This window comes from Haliotis rubra, unplaced genomic scaffold (assembly GCF_003918875.1).
Source record: "Haliotis rubra isolate DU_JTF1 unplaced genomic scaffold, ASM391887v1 Scf782, whole genome shotgun sequence".
NCBI lineage: Eukaryota > Metazoa > Mollusca > Gastropoda > Lepetellida > Haliotidae > Haliotis > Haliotis rubra.
The window spans coordinates 21,940-37,127 of NW_025767504.1; the positions used below are offsets into that span (position 1 = coordinate 21,940).

General features: G+C 41.7%; 1 long non-coding RNA gene across 1 annotated transcript; it reads right to left on the bottom strand.

Annotated features, from left to right (window-relative positions):
- Positions 1–4,245: 4,245 nt before the first annotated feature.
- LOC124260982 lies at positions 4,246–12,148 on the bottom strand. The gene is made up of 4 exons (XR_006894233.1): positions 12,012–12,148; positions 8,216–8,298; positions 7,170–7,242; positions 4,246–4,385 (listed from the first exon to the last, which is right to left on the bottom strand). It is a non-coding gene; the product is annotated as an uncharacterized LOC124260982 (long non-coding RNA).
- Positions 12,149–15,188: the final 3,040 nt, after the last annotated feature.

A 15,188-nucleotide genomic window follows, 5' to 3' on the forward strand; every position in this document is an offset into this window, starting at 1 on the left:
CATATAAACGCCATGACTCCCTCTCGATAGTACTATTCTGAGTATATGATGAGTATGTGTTTGTTCGACGCCGTATTCAGCAGTGTTACAGCTGTACGGCGCGGTCTGTAAACAATCCAGTCTGGACCAGACAATCCAGTGATTGTCACCATGCGATACGATGATACAGAGCGTGTGCTCCACGCCGTATTCAGCAGTGTTACAGCTGTACGGCGCGGTCTGTAAACAATCCAGTCTGGACAAGACAATCCAGTGATTGTCACCATGCGATACGATGATACAGAGCGTGTGCTCCACGCCGTATTCAGCAGTGTTACAGCTGTACGGCGCGGTCTGTAAACAATCCAGTCTGGACAAGACAATCCAGTGATTGTCACCATGCGATACGATGATACAGAGCGTGTGTTCCACGCCGTATTCAGCAGTGTTATATTTTTGAAAGTTTCAGATCTGTCAATTTGTCTGTATGATTTCCTCAAACATCTGAGTGGCACTGCGAACAAACCTTCGCGACTGTGACCGCTATCTTTGTTGACACTGGCAAGCTCGGATGTAACGGCGGCTTAGCTGATTGGCTACTGTGAGAATGCGGAGCCAGCCAAGGGAGGTAATAAAATCATCGGGCCAAGCCGTGGATGCACCCAGGGTATAGTGGAGATTTATCGTAACGTATACCCTGGAGATTATCGAGGATGGCAGAGGGAATGTATTCAACCCTGTTTACGTGTGTGTGTATTTATGTGTTAGCATCTTTACTCAAAACCTACCAGGTGGATTTCAAGGAATCTTACTGGATCCCAGGACAAATCAATTAGATGTTTAAGAAAGTACACTCTTCAAAAACTGAAACGCAAAAGCAAAATATCATCTAAACAAATGGCGTCTTATTCAATTATTTAAATCAACGAAAGTAAACTGTACAGCATTGAAATTATTTAGAGCAATACATTGGTATCTCGTGCACATTTCACAAGAATGATAGTCATCATAGTCATTACTGCCGTCCACGGGGTGATGTGGACGTTACTTGTAATCGTCCAATGGCAATATTTCGGTCAGCACCGTTGGGACGTCCCATTTTCTCATCGAGTATTTGCAAGGGTCTCTAATTAATTTGCGAGATGCATTTTGGGTCTTTTTATAGTCATAGATTGTACTCATGTTTTGCAAGTGAAAAAGCCATCATGGCGGCTTTGGTTGTGTTCCATAACAGTCAAGTTCATCATGACAATCATGATCGATAAAATCATTCAAAATCGCTTATGGTTGCATTCGCTCACGCATATTCGTCTAAACCATACCAACAGCAATATTCAGTCCTCAAAACATGCTTAATTTGACATATTCGATCATTATTTTCAAATTGTATTTTGCGTCTTTTGAAGAGTGTATGTTAAAGTACATGTACAGAGAGGTGCTTTGAAAATAATGGCAATGTTAATTAAATGGAGAATATGAATAATATATAAGAAAGTTATGGATGTATTTGAATGAATCTTGGTGGTTATGTTAGGTATCACACAAATACTATCTGTGTTGGTGAATGAACATTAAAGTACAAATACACAGTAGTACTTTAAAAATGTAATAGTGAAAGGAGATTGCTGTGCAAGGCGGAGGCATGTTCTCTCACGAGGGCCCCTACGAGTTTCCAAATTAAGAAATAATATCCGTAGAATACATGCTTGTGTTTGTATGACAAATAATAATGTCAAGGTTTGTATTTCAACAACATATTTTGTTCTTGCAGGTTTATGACGGATTGATTGACTATGCAAGTTACTTAACAATTGGAAAGTTAAGATATATATACTAGTGCACCTTATATATTGCACTTGTATACCCCACTTGTAATATGTAGTTATCTATTCGCTGTGATGTAAATTCTCACTCAAATGTATTAATACATTCAGTTTATATTGACTGCAGATTTGGCTTTATGTCATTTGTCATTTAATTACCCAGACACGAGTGGCAGTGTGTCAATTCTGACTACTGGTAGGCCTGATTTGACACTTGTGCACGACTATATGATAGTCACATTAACCTAACCTGGATACTATTATTACTACAAAAGTGTGTCATGGTAGTTTATATTATGAAATTGGAGAATACATTAATTGAATAAATGGTTTCCATTGATATAGGTCAATACTGGTGTCCGATGAAGGAAAGACAATATTTGATAAATTTATATGATTATGTCATATTTTAAGTCACCAAATTAAAATTAGAAGCATATTATGTGGTTATCGCTATGTCATACATCATAAGCTGCATTTTGATATGCTACATGACTGTGTTGTAATAGATTTATGAAAACATGTTGTGTGGTTATCTCTATGTCATACATCATAAGCTGCATTTTGATATGCTACATGACTGGGTTGTGATAGGTTTATGAAAACATGTTGTGAAAACAAATGGTGCCGCAAGCAATTTGGGGAACTCATATTCAATGACCCCACAATGACACTTATAGCAAACAGAAAACTGGAACCATGTTTTCCTGAATCCATACACAATAGTAATTACAATTAGTATTGGTTAAAAAAAATAACATGTAATTCCGACGGAATTACACAAGCCCCTGCACTAATCACAATAACTATTGCCTTTGAGTGTATATGTAAATGTGTTATGCATAATGATCTTACACGCAATGTTGAGAAACGTGGAATGGCACGTAGAAAATTTCAAGAAATAAAACATTATTGTGTTTACTTTGAATTTATAGCAGGTTAACCTTTACAAAAGGTGAAAAAGCCTACGATTTATCTTGAAACGAAAGAAAATTTCATTTGCTCGACGCTCTTTTCGATCAAGATTACAACATTCAAGGCCCCAGTAAAACTTTCAAATATTTTATGGTAGACATGCGGAGGACTTTTAGAAATTTGATGCACCAGTAACAAAGATGATGTCCGATTCAATTCCCCTACTTTGACTTATACCATACGTTCCCGAATTATGTCAGGTGACAAGACTTAGGATATGTTTATGACGGGTGCCACTGATGTGGCAGGATACGCTCACCTTATCGCGAACACCTGTTATCATCACTATTTCATAGTGATTCATGAACATATTAAAACGCGAGTTTTGGGGAATCAGCTCGCTTGGCAAGAGGTCTGCCCATACCAACCCACACAACACAACACCTGAGTAAATAAACTCAGAGTTTATTAAACAGCAGTCACTGAACGATTTTACATAATCAGTCAATAATGGTATGGTTTACAATTAATTATTAAGCATTGTTTATTTAATACTGATTGACACTACAGTGACTTTTATAGAATGTTTATAACATAGTGTGTCGGATATTTTTAACTATTGCACTACGTGCAAACACTGCTGTTTAGTGACTGTTGTAGAATGCACATTGTATGAACGCCCACTGCCAAGCGAGCTGATTCCCCAAAACTCGCGTTTTAATAAACACATGCTCTGTCACCGCATGATGTCAATCACTGGATTGTCTGGCCTAGACACGATTCGTTTACAAACAACATCATACAGCTGTAATACAGCTGAAACAAATATATACTCATGATATAGTCACAATTGTACAATCGACTCTGCTTTAGCAGAGATTTAATTTCTTATGGATGTGGAAAGGGTTTTGTCGCCACTATTTTCATGAAAAACGGCATTCTGATGTCGAGAAACACGTTTATTTCCTGATTAGTATTTTTACATCACTCTTTCTAGATGATGTGGAACTGCTGGATAAGGGACTGGAGTCTGGAAAAATATAGAGAAAAAGTTTAATTATATACAGTCTTAATATTATATAACTTGATGACAATCGACTCTGCTTTTGGCAGGGATTTCTTATGAATGTGGAAATGATTTTGTCGCTTCAGTTTGAGAAAAGCGGTCATATTATGGCCGTGTGACCATGTTGAGTTAAACGACATGCGTTTGAACATAAGCTCCACCACATGAAAATGTCTTTACGTTTTAACGCCACAATCAGAACTTACAGGCTTTTTGAATGGCCACGGAACCTTTACTACGGATTACAAACAAATGTTGAATACTGTAAAGATGTTGGATATAGACTTCGCAATATTTCTGCAATATCGTGGCTGAAATACAAGCAAAATGGTTTCATGCATTGTACCCATGTATGGAAACGAACCCATGTTTTCGGCGTGACGGGCAAACGCTTTAACCACTAGGCTAACCCACTGCCCTAATGATGGGGCTCCACTCACGATCTGCAGATGAGGTCGCAGCCGCTGGAGAGGAGCGCATTGTGCATCAAGATGGCTGTGCACTCTGTCTCACAAGCGGCCTCGGTGCCGTTAGATCCCACGTTGTCAGCAATCTTCTGGACAACGGCCTTCAGCTCTCCACGTCAAACAATTTGAGGAACTCTGAATATAAACACATAATTATGTGGATGTGAATTTGTCATCATTAAATACACTTACATCTTGCCCAAAAGATAAATTGTAAACATGTATTTGCTCAAAGGGATCAAATGTTATAGATATACAAGGTATTTTAAGACACTCACATGAAAGCGAAATATGTGTCAAATTATGACATCCAATGAGAGCGGATGTTGGTTGATATTATCCAATGAGAGGATGTGTTATATGATACTCACGGTCGATGAAGTCACAGTATGAGGCATCGAGGAAGTATGTTTGAAGCCAGCCAATGAGAGCGGGTGTTGGTTGATATTATCCAATGAGAGGATGTGTTATATGATACTCACGGTCGATGAAGTCACAGTATGAGGCATCGAGGAAGCATGTTTGAAGCCAGCCAATGAGAGCGGGTGTTGGTTGACATCATCCAATGAGAGGATGTGTTATATGATACTCACGGTCGATGAAGTCACAGTATGAGGCATCGAGGAACCATGTTTGAAGCCAACCAATCAGAGCGGGTGTTGGTTGATATTATCAATGAGAGGATGTGTTATATGATACTCACGGTCGATGAAGTCACAGTATGAGGCATCGAGGAAGTATGTTTGAAGCCAGCCAATGAGAGCGGGTGTTGGTTGATATTATCCAATGAGAGGATGTGTTATATGATACTCACGGTCGATGAAGTCACGCCATGAGGTAACGAGGAAGTATGTTTAAGCCAGCCAATGAGAGCGGGTGTTGGTTGATATTATCCAATGAGAGGATGTGTTATATGATACTCACGGTCGATGAAGTCACAGTATGAGGTATCGAGGAAGTATGTTTGAAGCCAACCAATGAGAGCGGGTGTTGGTTGATATAATTCATGAGAGGATGTGATATATGATATTCACGATCGATGAAGTCACGCCATGAGGTAACGAGGAACCATGTTTGAAGCCAACCAATGAGAGCGGGTGTTGGTTGACATCATCCAATGAGAGGATGTGATATATGATATTCACGATCGATGAAGTCACGCTATGAGGTAACGAGGAAGTATGTTTGAAACCAACCAATGAGAGCGGGTGTTGGTTGACATCATCCAATGAGAGGATGTGTTATATGATACTCACGATCGATGAAGTCACAGTATGAGGCATCGAGGAAGTATGTTTGAAGCCAGCCAATGAGAGCGGGTGTTGGTTGACATCATCCAATGAGAGGATGTGTTATATGATACTCACGATCGATGAAGTCACGCCATGAGGTAACGAGGAAGCATGTTTGAAGCCAACCAATGAGAGCGGGTGTTGGTTGACATCATCCAATGAGAGGATGTGATATATGATATTCACGATCGATGAAGTCACGCTATGAGGTAACGAGGAAGTATGTTTGAAGCCAACCAATGAGGGTGTGTTGGTTGACATCATCCAATGAGAGGATGTGATATATGATATTCACGATCGATGAAGTCACGCCATGAGGTAACGAGGAACTAGGGTTTGAAGCCAATCAATGAGAGCGGGTGTTGGTTGACATCATCCAATGAGAGGATGTGATATATGATATTCACGATCGATGAAGTCACGCCATGAGGTAACGAGGAAGCATGTTTGAAGCCAACCAATGAGAGCGGGTGTTGGTTGACATCATCCAATGAGAGGATGTGTTATATGATACTCACGATCGATGAAGTCACGCCATGAGGTAACGAGGAAGTATGTTTGAAGCCAACCAATGAGAGCGGGTGTTGGTTGACATCATCCAATGAAAGGATGTGTTATATGATACTCACGGTCGATGAAGTCACGCTATGAGGTAACGAGGAAGCATGTTTGAAGCCAACCAATGAGAGCGGGTGTTGGTTGACATCATCCAATGAAAGGATGTGTTATATGATACTCACGATCGATGAAGTCACAGTATGAGGCATCGAGGAAGTATGTTTGAAGCCAACCAATGAGGGTGGGTGTTGGTTGACATCATCCAATGAGAGGATGTGTTATATGATACTCACGATCGATGAAGTCACGCCATGAGGTAACGAGGAACCATGTTTGAAGCCAACCAATGAGAGCGGGTGTTGTTTGCCATCATCCAATGAGAGGATGTGATATATGATATTCACGATCGATGAAGTCACGCCATGAGGTAACGAGGAAGTATGTTTGAAGCCAACCAATGAGAGGTGGGTGTTGGTTGACATCATCCAATGAGAGGATGTGATATATGATATTCACGATCGATGAAGTCACGCCATGAGGTAACGAGGAAACTAGGTTTGAAGCCAACCAATGAGAGCGGGTGTTGGTTGACATCATCCAATGAGAGGATGTGATATATGATATTCACGATCGATGAAGTCACGCCATGAGGTAACGAGGAAGCATGTTTGAAGCCAACCAATGAGAGCGGGTGTTGGTTGACATCATCCAATGAGAGGATGTGTTATATGATACTCACGATCGATGAAGTCACGCCATGAGGTAACGAGGAAGTATGTTTGAAGCCAACCAATGAGAGCGGGTGTTGGTTGACACATCATCCAATGAAAGGATGTGTTATATGATACTCACGATCGATGAAGTCACGCCATGAGGTAACGAGGAAGCATGTTTGAAGCCAGCCAATGAGAGCGGGTGTTGGTTGACATCATCCAATGAGAGGATGTGTTATATGATACTCACGATCGATGAAGTCACGCCATGAGGTAACGAGGAAGCATGTTTGAAGCCAGCCAATGAGAGCGGGTGTTGGTTGACATCATCCAATGAGAGGATGTGTTATACTCACGATCGATGAAGTCTGACAGTAAACCAGGGGCATGAGCACGAGGATCAAGAGGGCGAATTTCATGGCTGCTGATCTGAATGTACAGAGAGTGTCACATCAGTCTGACTCGACTGGTCGACAAATGGGCCTACCTAACTGTATAACTCATAGATTGGTAGATGCTGATTAAAAAGAGGGGGAATATAACATAATACGTATCACGGCTTCTTGTATTGAGATGAAATGTGTTGTCTACGCTTGGACTGACTGACTGACTGACTGAGTTTGGTTTTACGTCGCTTTTAGCAATATTCCAGCAACATCACGGCGGGGGACACCAGAAATGGGCTTCACACATTGTTCCCATGTGGGGATTCGAACCCGGGTCTTAAGCTTGACGAGCCAACGCTTTAACCACTAGACTCCCCCCGCCCGTTCGCTAAATATCTACTATCAAGCTGTCATTGTCACTGACTGACCGAACACCATCTTGTGGAGAACAGTGGCAGTATTTTCAATCAGTTGTATGTACAAGTTTACATCGTTTTGACCAGTATTCATGGAATATTCAATTAACCATTCCTGCAGAAAGGCCTGACACTTTGTACCCATTTTTGGAATCGAAACCGAACCTCCGGTGAGACAAGCGGACTGGTTATCCACTATAGTCCGTTTGGCTCAAAAGCGGACCGATGAATTGCAAGCTAACTGAAAACTAATAAACATATAATACTCAATGAAACGCTGATCATAATCAAAACATCAGACAAACTCTGTGATTTGTTTGCAGAATTTATGTTAAAATTAAAAAAGTTGTTTAACAAACTATCATTAAACTTTTGACACAGTTCACTATTTGTTAGGAGGGAGGAGTGCAGAGAAAGGGACAGCCAGGCGTTAAAAAAAGCAAGTGCCGACAATGTTATTTATTCATTAACCTGTGCTGTGCCGTCTCCATCCTTTCTCGCACACATGACTGTCCCTTTCTTTACAATTCATCAGTCCGCTTTTGAGCCAAACGGACTATAGGCTACCCACTGCAAAACATGTGAATGGTTGCAACTTACCGTAGTAGTAGACGACGCTGGAGACAAAGTGGGAGCTGAGGGCGACTTATATAGGTTCCACATCCAAGATAACCTTGCCCATCCTAATTCAAATATTTAGATAGAACGTGGTCTGTCAGTCAATTTGCATATGCAACATACTTGCATTTTGGGCACGAGGGGTCAGATAATGCAGCGGGGGTCAGACCACCCAGTCACGATTTAATCACACTGTGCAACGTTGCTAGAACCATGGAATACATTCAACCAACATCTCATGCATCCAATTTCCAGGGGTTTTTTTAAAGGACATTAATGTTGAGAGACAGGCCATTGTTATTTTCATACCATTATCTGTGATTTGTATTACAGGAGCAATCCTGGTTCCAGTCTACGTCAGTGACGCGTAGTTCACTACGTGTAACATTACTATAGAGAATATCACACGAGTTCTCGTTAGAAACTGTTGCAGGTACTGTGGGAAATTCGGGAGTGTCGTAAAAATATTATCTAACTGGAGCAACTGTGGTATGTTTTACCATGATTACTCTTCAGTTTAAATGTACCTAGATTACAAAATTGTTCGTTTGACAGACTAATCCAAATGTAAAAAGGCAAATATTATAGATAACAACTTCTTTTTCAGTGTATGTCACAACGTTTCTGGGCTATTCCTTGCCTCTTCGTCACGTGAATTGTAACAAACAAGATACATCAATGAGTATACATAGACTAATATACTAAATGTACAAGAAGCCAGTGTTGCATGTATATACAGTAAATTGGATAAGAAACAGGAGATGAAAGAGTGAGCTGTACAGAAGATAGGCATTGTTTATACAAGGGAAGATTTTTTTTATAAGTGATTAGCAGATGGAGATAGAAGCCAGTAATGAGCTAATTGACTTCCCAGACACTGGGCAGGTACACTCCTTGATCCCTGTTCAGCTGCGGTTGTAATTGTCTTATCGTTAAAGACTCTAGTAGTTTGCACTTGCGGCAATCATGGACAGTAGTGGTTAATACGGTTGGTTGTTGCCAGTCAATGTCGTGAGTAGGGTTTTGTTTCGATCTGCTCTGAGAGAGCTGATTTTTGGTCCACTTTTTGTACAGATGTTTTGAGGTCCTTCAGTCGTATGTCAAATGGGCGGGATGTTTCACCTATGTACAAGAAGCCACAATCTCATTGCAGTTTGTATAAGCATCCCCTGGGTCTATTTGGGGTCTTAGTAGAGGAAACTCGTCCATTGGCTCTCCGGGTGGTTTTCAGGGTATTATCGGAGTGGAATGTCACGTCGATGCTGGTAGTTTTCTTTATGAGACGGCTGATGTGGTGACTGATCTGGCCATGGTAGGGTATGTTGATTCTGATAGGAGAAGGTTTAGGTTTAGGAGGGCGTTCATCTTGTTGCTGAAGCGTTGAGGTTATAGTTCTTTTTACTAGATGTTTGGGGTAGCCGTTGAGGCTGACAAATGTTGCTCTGAGGTGGTCTATTTCAGCTGGGAGATGGATCCGGGGGTGTTGTTGGTTGAGGTGGTCGAGGTGGGGTCATGGTTCAGGATCTAAGATGGTGTAGGCATCATCCAGCTTTCTGAACCAATAGAGTGGTTGGAGAGGGATGTGGATTGGGCAGCAGACTCTTCGAAGCTGGTCATGGAGATCTCGGTTATCAGTGGTGAAAGAGGGGAACTTATGAGATCATAGATCTGCTGGTAAACGTTGTCTTGCAAAGTATACTAGCCACATAAAGAAACTGTGCATTGTCAAAATATAATCCCAGTTGACAAGTACGATAACAATGTCAAAGGTACATATAAACTTTAATGGAGGGATCATGAGACCATAACAAGTCGGGAGAATTTCAATTGAAAAGTCAATCACAATGACGTCACGAGTCCACAAGCGGGACAGGGGTCAAACGACCATGTCACAAGCTCAATAACGGGTATGTCCACCATCGGCATTGAGAACAGCAGTGCATCGACGACGCATAGAGCCTATCAAACGTGCAAGGAAGGCTTGTGGGATGTCATGCCAGATTCTCTCAAGTTCTGTTGCAAGGTCAAGGACGTTATCTGGCGGATGAGGAAGACGGCGTAGACGTCGATCCATCTCGTCCCAAACATGCTCTATCGGGGAGAGATCCGGTGAATTTGCAGGCCAAGGCAGTAAGTCAACGTTGTGGTGTTGCAAGAAATCCATAGCAACCCTTGCCGGATGAGGGCGGGCATTGTCCTGTTAGAAGGTTAACCCAGGGCCATGACGTTGCAGAAAGGAATTGCCACAGGTCGAAGAATCTGATCCCTGTAGCCCACACCAGTTAAGTTGCCCTGAACAATCACCAAAGGAGTTCTTTGGCGTGCTGTTATTCCACCCCAAATCATCACGGAACCACCACCACCAAAGCTATTCCTCTCCAAGACACAGGCCTGTGCATAACGTTCTCCCACGCGTCTATAGGCACGTTGACGTCCATCACTATGGGAAATGTTAAACCTGGACTCATCTGTAAAACAACATTTCTCCACCAAAACAAGGGTCTGCGGACATGATTTCGGCACCACATTCGGCGAGCTTGTCGATGACGTTGTGTCAGGATAGGCCGTATGGCGGGACGTCGTGGTCTGATCCCGTGATGACGTAGACGTTGTCGAACTGTGTTGGGGTGGATACGGCGAAGTCCTGGGATGGTTTGGGCAGTCATCACTGCAGTCTGAAACCTGTGGCGAAGATGGGTCACCCTTATCCATCTGTCCTGTCTTGGCGTTGTTACACGTGGACGTCCAGAACGTGGCCGATCGATGACGTCATTTGTGTTCTGGTAGCGTCTCACCAGTGCAGAAATGGTGTTCCGGTGGCAGTGGAAATGTGCAGCCACTTGTCGTTGTGACATTCCCCCACGGACCATCCCAATGGCCTCATGACGTTGTATGCTATTGCGCGTTTCAATAGCCGTTTAATTTTTTGAACGATCGCAAGGGCAGGGGTTGAGCTTTCTAAAGTGACAGTATTGTGTGGCATTCATTTGCTCTGTTTCTCTTTCCCGGAATGCACGTGCAACATCGTATTGCACGTCTCAAGGACGATCCCACTGACGTCACGGAACGTGGCACGTGCATGCATGTTGGATACATGTCACTAATCTCTGAGTTTAAATCCTTATGTGTCTACACAGGTTTGAATAGGAGGCGTGTCTATAGTCAGTGCAGTGTCCATGGTATTGATGCAGGAGACTAATTTGGCACGGAGGACGTCAAGGGCTTTGTCTGGTGGAATATTTGTGAACAAGTCCACAACATCATAGGTGACCATAGTGCCAGATACCTTAGAGTCCAAAAGTTTTTTGACAAATGTAGCAGAGTCGCCGATGAAGGACTTGCCTTCTTTACCTAAAGGTGAAAGTAGTTTAGAGAGGAACTGAGCAGTATTGTAGTATACTGAGCCACGAGAACATACAAGAATTCTAGTTTATACAGGCTTTTTGTGGATCTTAACAGTAGCACAAGCATATTGAGATGTACAGTTGATGGGATTGAGCTTATTGGGTCGTTCAGGGTGGTGTTCGAGGTTGATGAAATCAGGGGTGTCCATGCCCTGCCCTTGCGACTGCCTTGTCTGCTTCGGTGATAGTGATGGATGTGCCAGTGCGAAGTTCTGCTATGGCTCTCTGTTCCTGTGGGGAGATGTTGCTGCGTTGTTTCGGATCCAAAATGGTGAAAGGGTCAGCATTTACACCGCTTTTAGCAGTCGTAGTGTAACACTGCAAGGAATCGAACATGGAACAATCTCAACACTGCAGAAACTTCCAAATCCTACCTTGGATATAGAATGACTTTCATCAACGTTTAGTGGCCTCAGTGAGACGAAGGTGCCAGGCACCTTCAATACACAAGGTAGACCCTCCCGCCCGACCTGTGAACGTGCTTATGGACCCCCTCTTGTGTTGTAGCTCGTTTGCATATGCCAGATGCGCATATTTCTCTTTCCATGTAAAACATTTCATTCTCGATAGTAAAAGTTTAACACTGATTCTGTTTGTTTTTTGTGAGTCACGATAACCTTTGCCTTTGAGTATATATACTCGGCGTCATTACTGAAAGGTCAAGCTATTGATAACACTATCCCTTAAAAGTTGTAAAATATTCATTTTTTGTTTGAAATATATACAACGGGATGTTTTACAAACTTTCTTAACAGTATGTAAAAACACAGCAGGCAGTTATGTCATTATTACGTTCTTTAACGTCCGATACATTCTGTTACAAATGGCACATTTTCTATTCAAAGTTTTTATATGGAAATCCACCTGCCACTTAATGTCAATGATTTGCACGTGCAAGTCGCTCTATCCATGGAAAGTGGAGGACAATACACATGTAACGATGCCTTTTCACTGTCGTTCACTGTTCGGGTACCTGTTTGAAATCACAGCTTAAAATGAGACGTTGTGTGACATTTGCTGATTAGGCCTTTTGGAATCTGGTCAAACTCAGCGGCAGACTGCTGTCCGCTTTAATGTGAGTCAGAGTGCTATTGGTTGACTGTGGCAGAGATTTAGAACCAATGGGTCCGTGGAATATAATTAACACTGCATTACGTAACAGATTCCTTAAAGCAGCAGACACTTGAATGTTAACAGTGTAAGGATATCCAGTAGCACCGTTCGTCAACGTTGTTTAAGGGCAGCCGGACTCCGCTGTAGGCGACCTGCAGTTCGTCCACCACTAACACCACGTCACAGGCAGGCGCGTTTGAGATGTAGTAGACATCATGGCCGCTGGAATCAACGTCAATGGTCTCGTGTGCTCTTCACAGATGAAAGCTGATTCAATTTGTCCTTCCATGATGATCGGGGAAGAATTATCGTCGCAATGGAGAGCGTATCACAGATGCAACTGTGACCACGCATACCCGATTTGGCGGGGGGGTCGGTCATGGTTTGGACAGGGATAACTCCTACTGCACGTACTCCACTGTACGTGGTCGACGGTATTTTGTCAAACAAAATCAGTACTGGGGAGGCTACGATTTGAAATTTTTCAGCTGCCTCCTCCTGGACTATTACTTTCTTCTAGTTCGAGAAGTCTTTACCATTTCTGTTCTGTTAACTCAGGGATACTCTACAACAGGGATAGGTCACTCGCTTGCTTTCTTTACCATTTGTACTAATTAACGTGTGCCTCGTCATGCTCCAACGCACACAGTGACTTGGTTCGTTCCCAGCGCAACTTCGGCTGCGTTTAATGTACTTCAGCCAGTGTATTGTATCAGTCGGAATTTTACAATGAATGAATGAATGATGAATGAATGAATGAATGAATTAAGAGCAAGAATTATATGTGAATGAATGAAAGAAATAAAGAAAAAGTACAAAAGAAAGAAATACATATGTGAATGAATGAAAGAATAAATGATACACCACGGCCATCCCTCCCCAAACATGTTAAAGAACGCAAAACTATCGCTAGAACACATGTGTTAACATCAGCTGTCCTTTTTTGTAAAAATCTACTTTGAGACATTTTTTACATTAGTAACTAATTCAGATATCTTATTGCATGTGTGGAGTGGCATGGGCATTGACAGAATGTTAACTGACACTGTCACAGACCCCTCAAAAAACAGAAAGTTTAGAACTATCACAAAGCGTTGTAAACACCTTTCCAGTTTTGTCAAATACTAAGATCAACAAGAAAGAAAGAAGTTTTAGAACTATAACACTCAAGCATCACAAGCATTAATGCGTATCAGAACAGATCGGCGATATGTCATATTTTTCACACACCTCAAATACACCCTAACAAAACATTTTTAGTTATAAAACTATCACTATTACTTGCAAACACCTTTCAACTAAAGGTTTATTCCCCTTCTAAAAACTAAACGAATATGTGAAAGAAGTTTTTAGCGATAGAATTTAGTCTTTCTTCGCTGTGTACCGAGAATTGAAGCCAGGGAGCTACAACATGCCGACTTGAAACTTTACTACAAATCTACTGTACTAATACTGACACTAATAACAATTATTTGACTTAAAATGAAGTGACAAAATAGGTAACTTATCTTCTACACGTAGGATTTCAGTTGTCACAACACTCAGCGTATGTAATCAGCTGTTGAAAATAAACCGGGCTCAATCTTAAAATCTACGCTGCCGCCATATTGGCTACACTGGTCACGTGACGAGCCGAGGCATACGCTAAGGGACTTTCCGAGGAGTGACCACTCCCCCTTATATAGTCTCCCTGGTTAACTTAATCTTATTGGACATCTCTTTACTATTTGTTACCCTTGGCACTACCTTCAGGTTTATGTGGAACGAGGCATCCCTTAGTATGTGTCTCATATCTTCTGTATTACAGTTTAGGATTGTTTATTTAATACTGATTGCAACTACAGTGACTATTAAAGAATGTTTATAACATAGTGTGTCGGATATTTTAACTATTGCATTACGTGCAAACACTCTGCTGTTTAGTGACTGTTGTAGAATGTACATTGTATGAACACCCACTGGGGTGATGTCTAGATTGAATAGAGTGTGTATCCTAACTAGTACATTGCGTTATGAGCAATATGCTGTTTTGTGCGGTATGAACGCCCACTGGGATGGTGTGTAGAGTATTGAACAATCACATTACGTTGTATACTTTTGAATGTGTAAAATCGTTCAGTGACTGCTGTGTAATAAACTCTTAGTTTATTTACTCAGGTGTTGTGTTGTGTGTGGGTTGGTATGGGCAGACCTCTTGCCAAGCGAGCTGATTCCCCAAAACTCGCGTTTTAATAAACACATGATGACAATCACTGGATTGTCTGGTCTAGACACGATTCGTTTACAAACAACATCCTACAGCTGTAATACAGCTGAAACAAATATATACTCATGATATAGTCACAACTGTACAATCGACTCTGCTTTTAGCAGAGATTTAATTTCTTATGGATGTGGAAAGGGTATTGTCGCTACTATTTTCATGAAAAACGGCATTC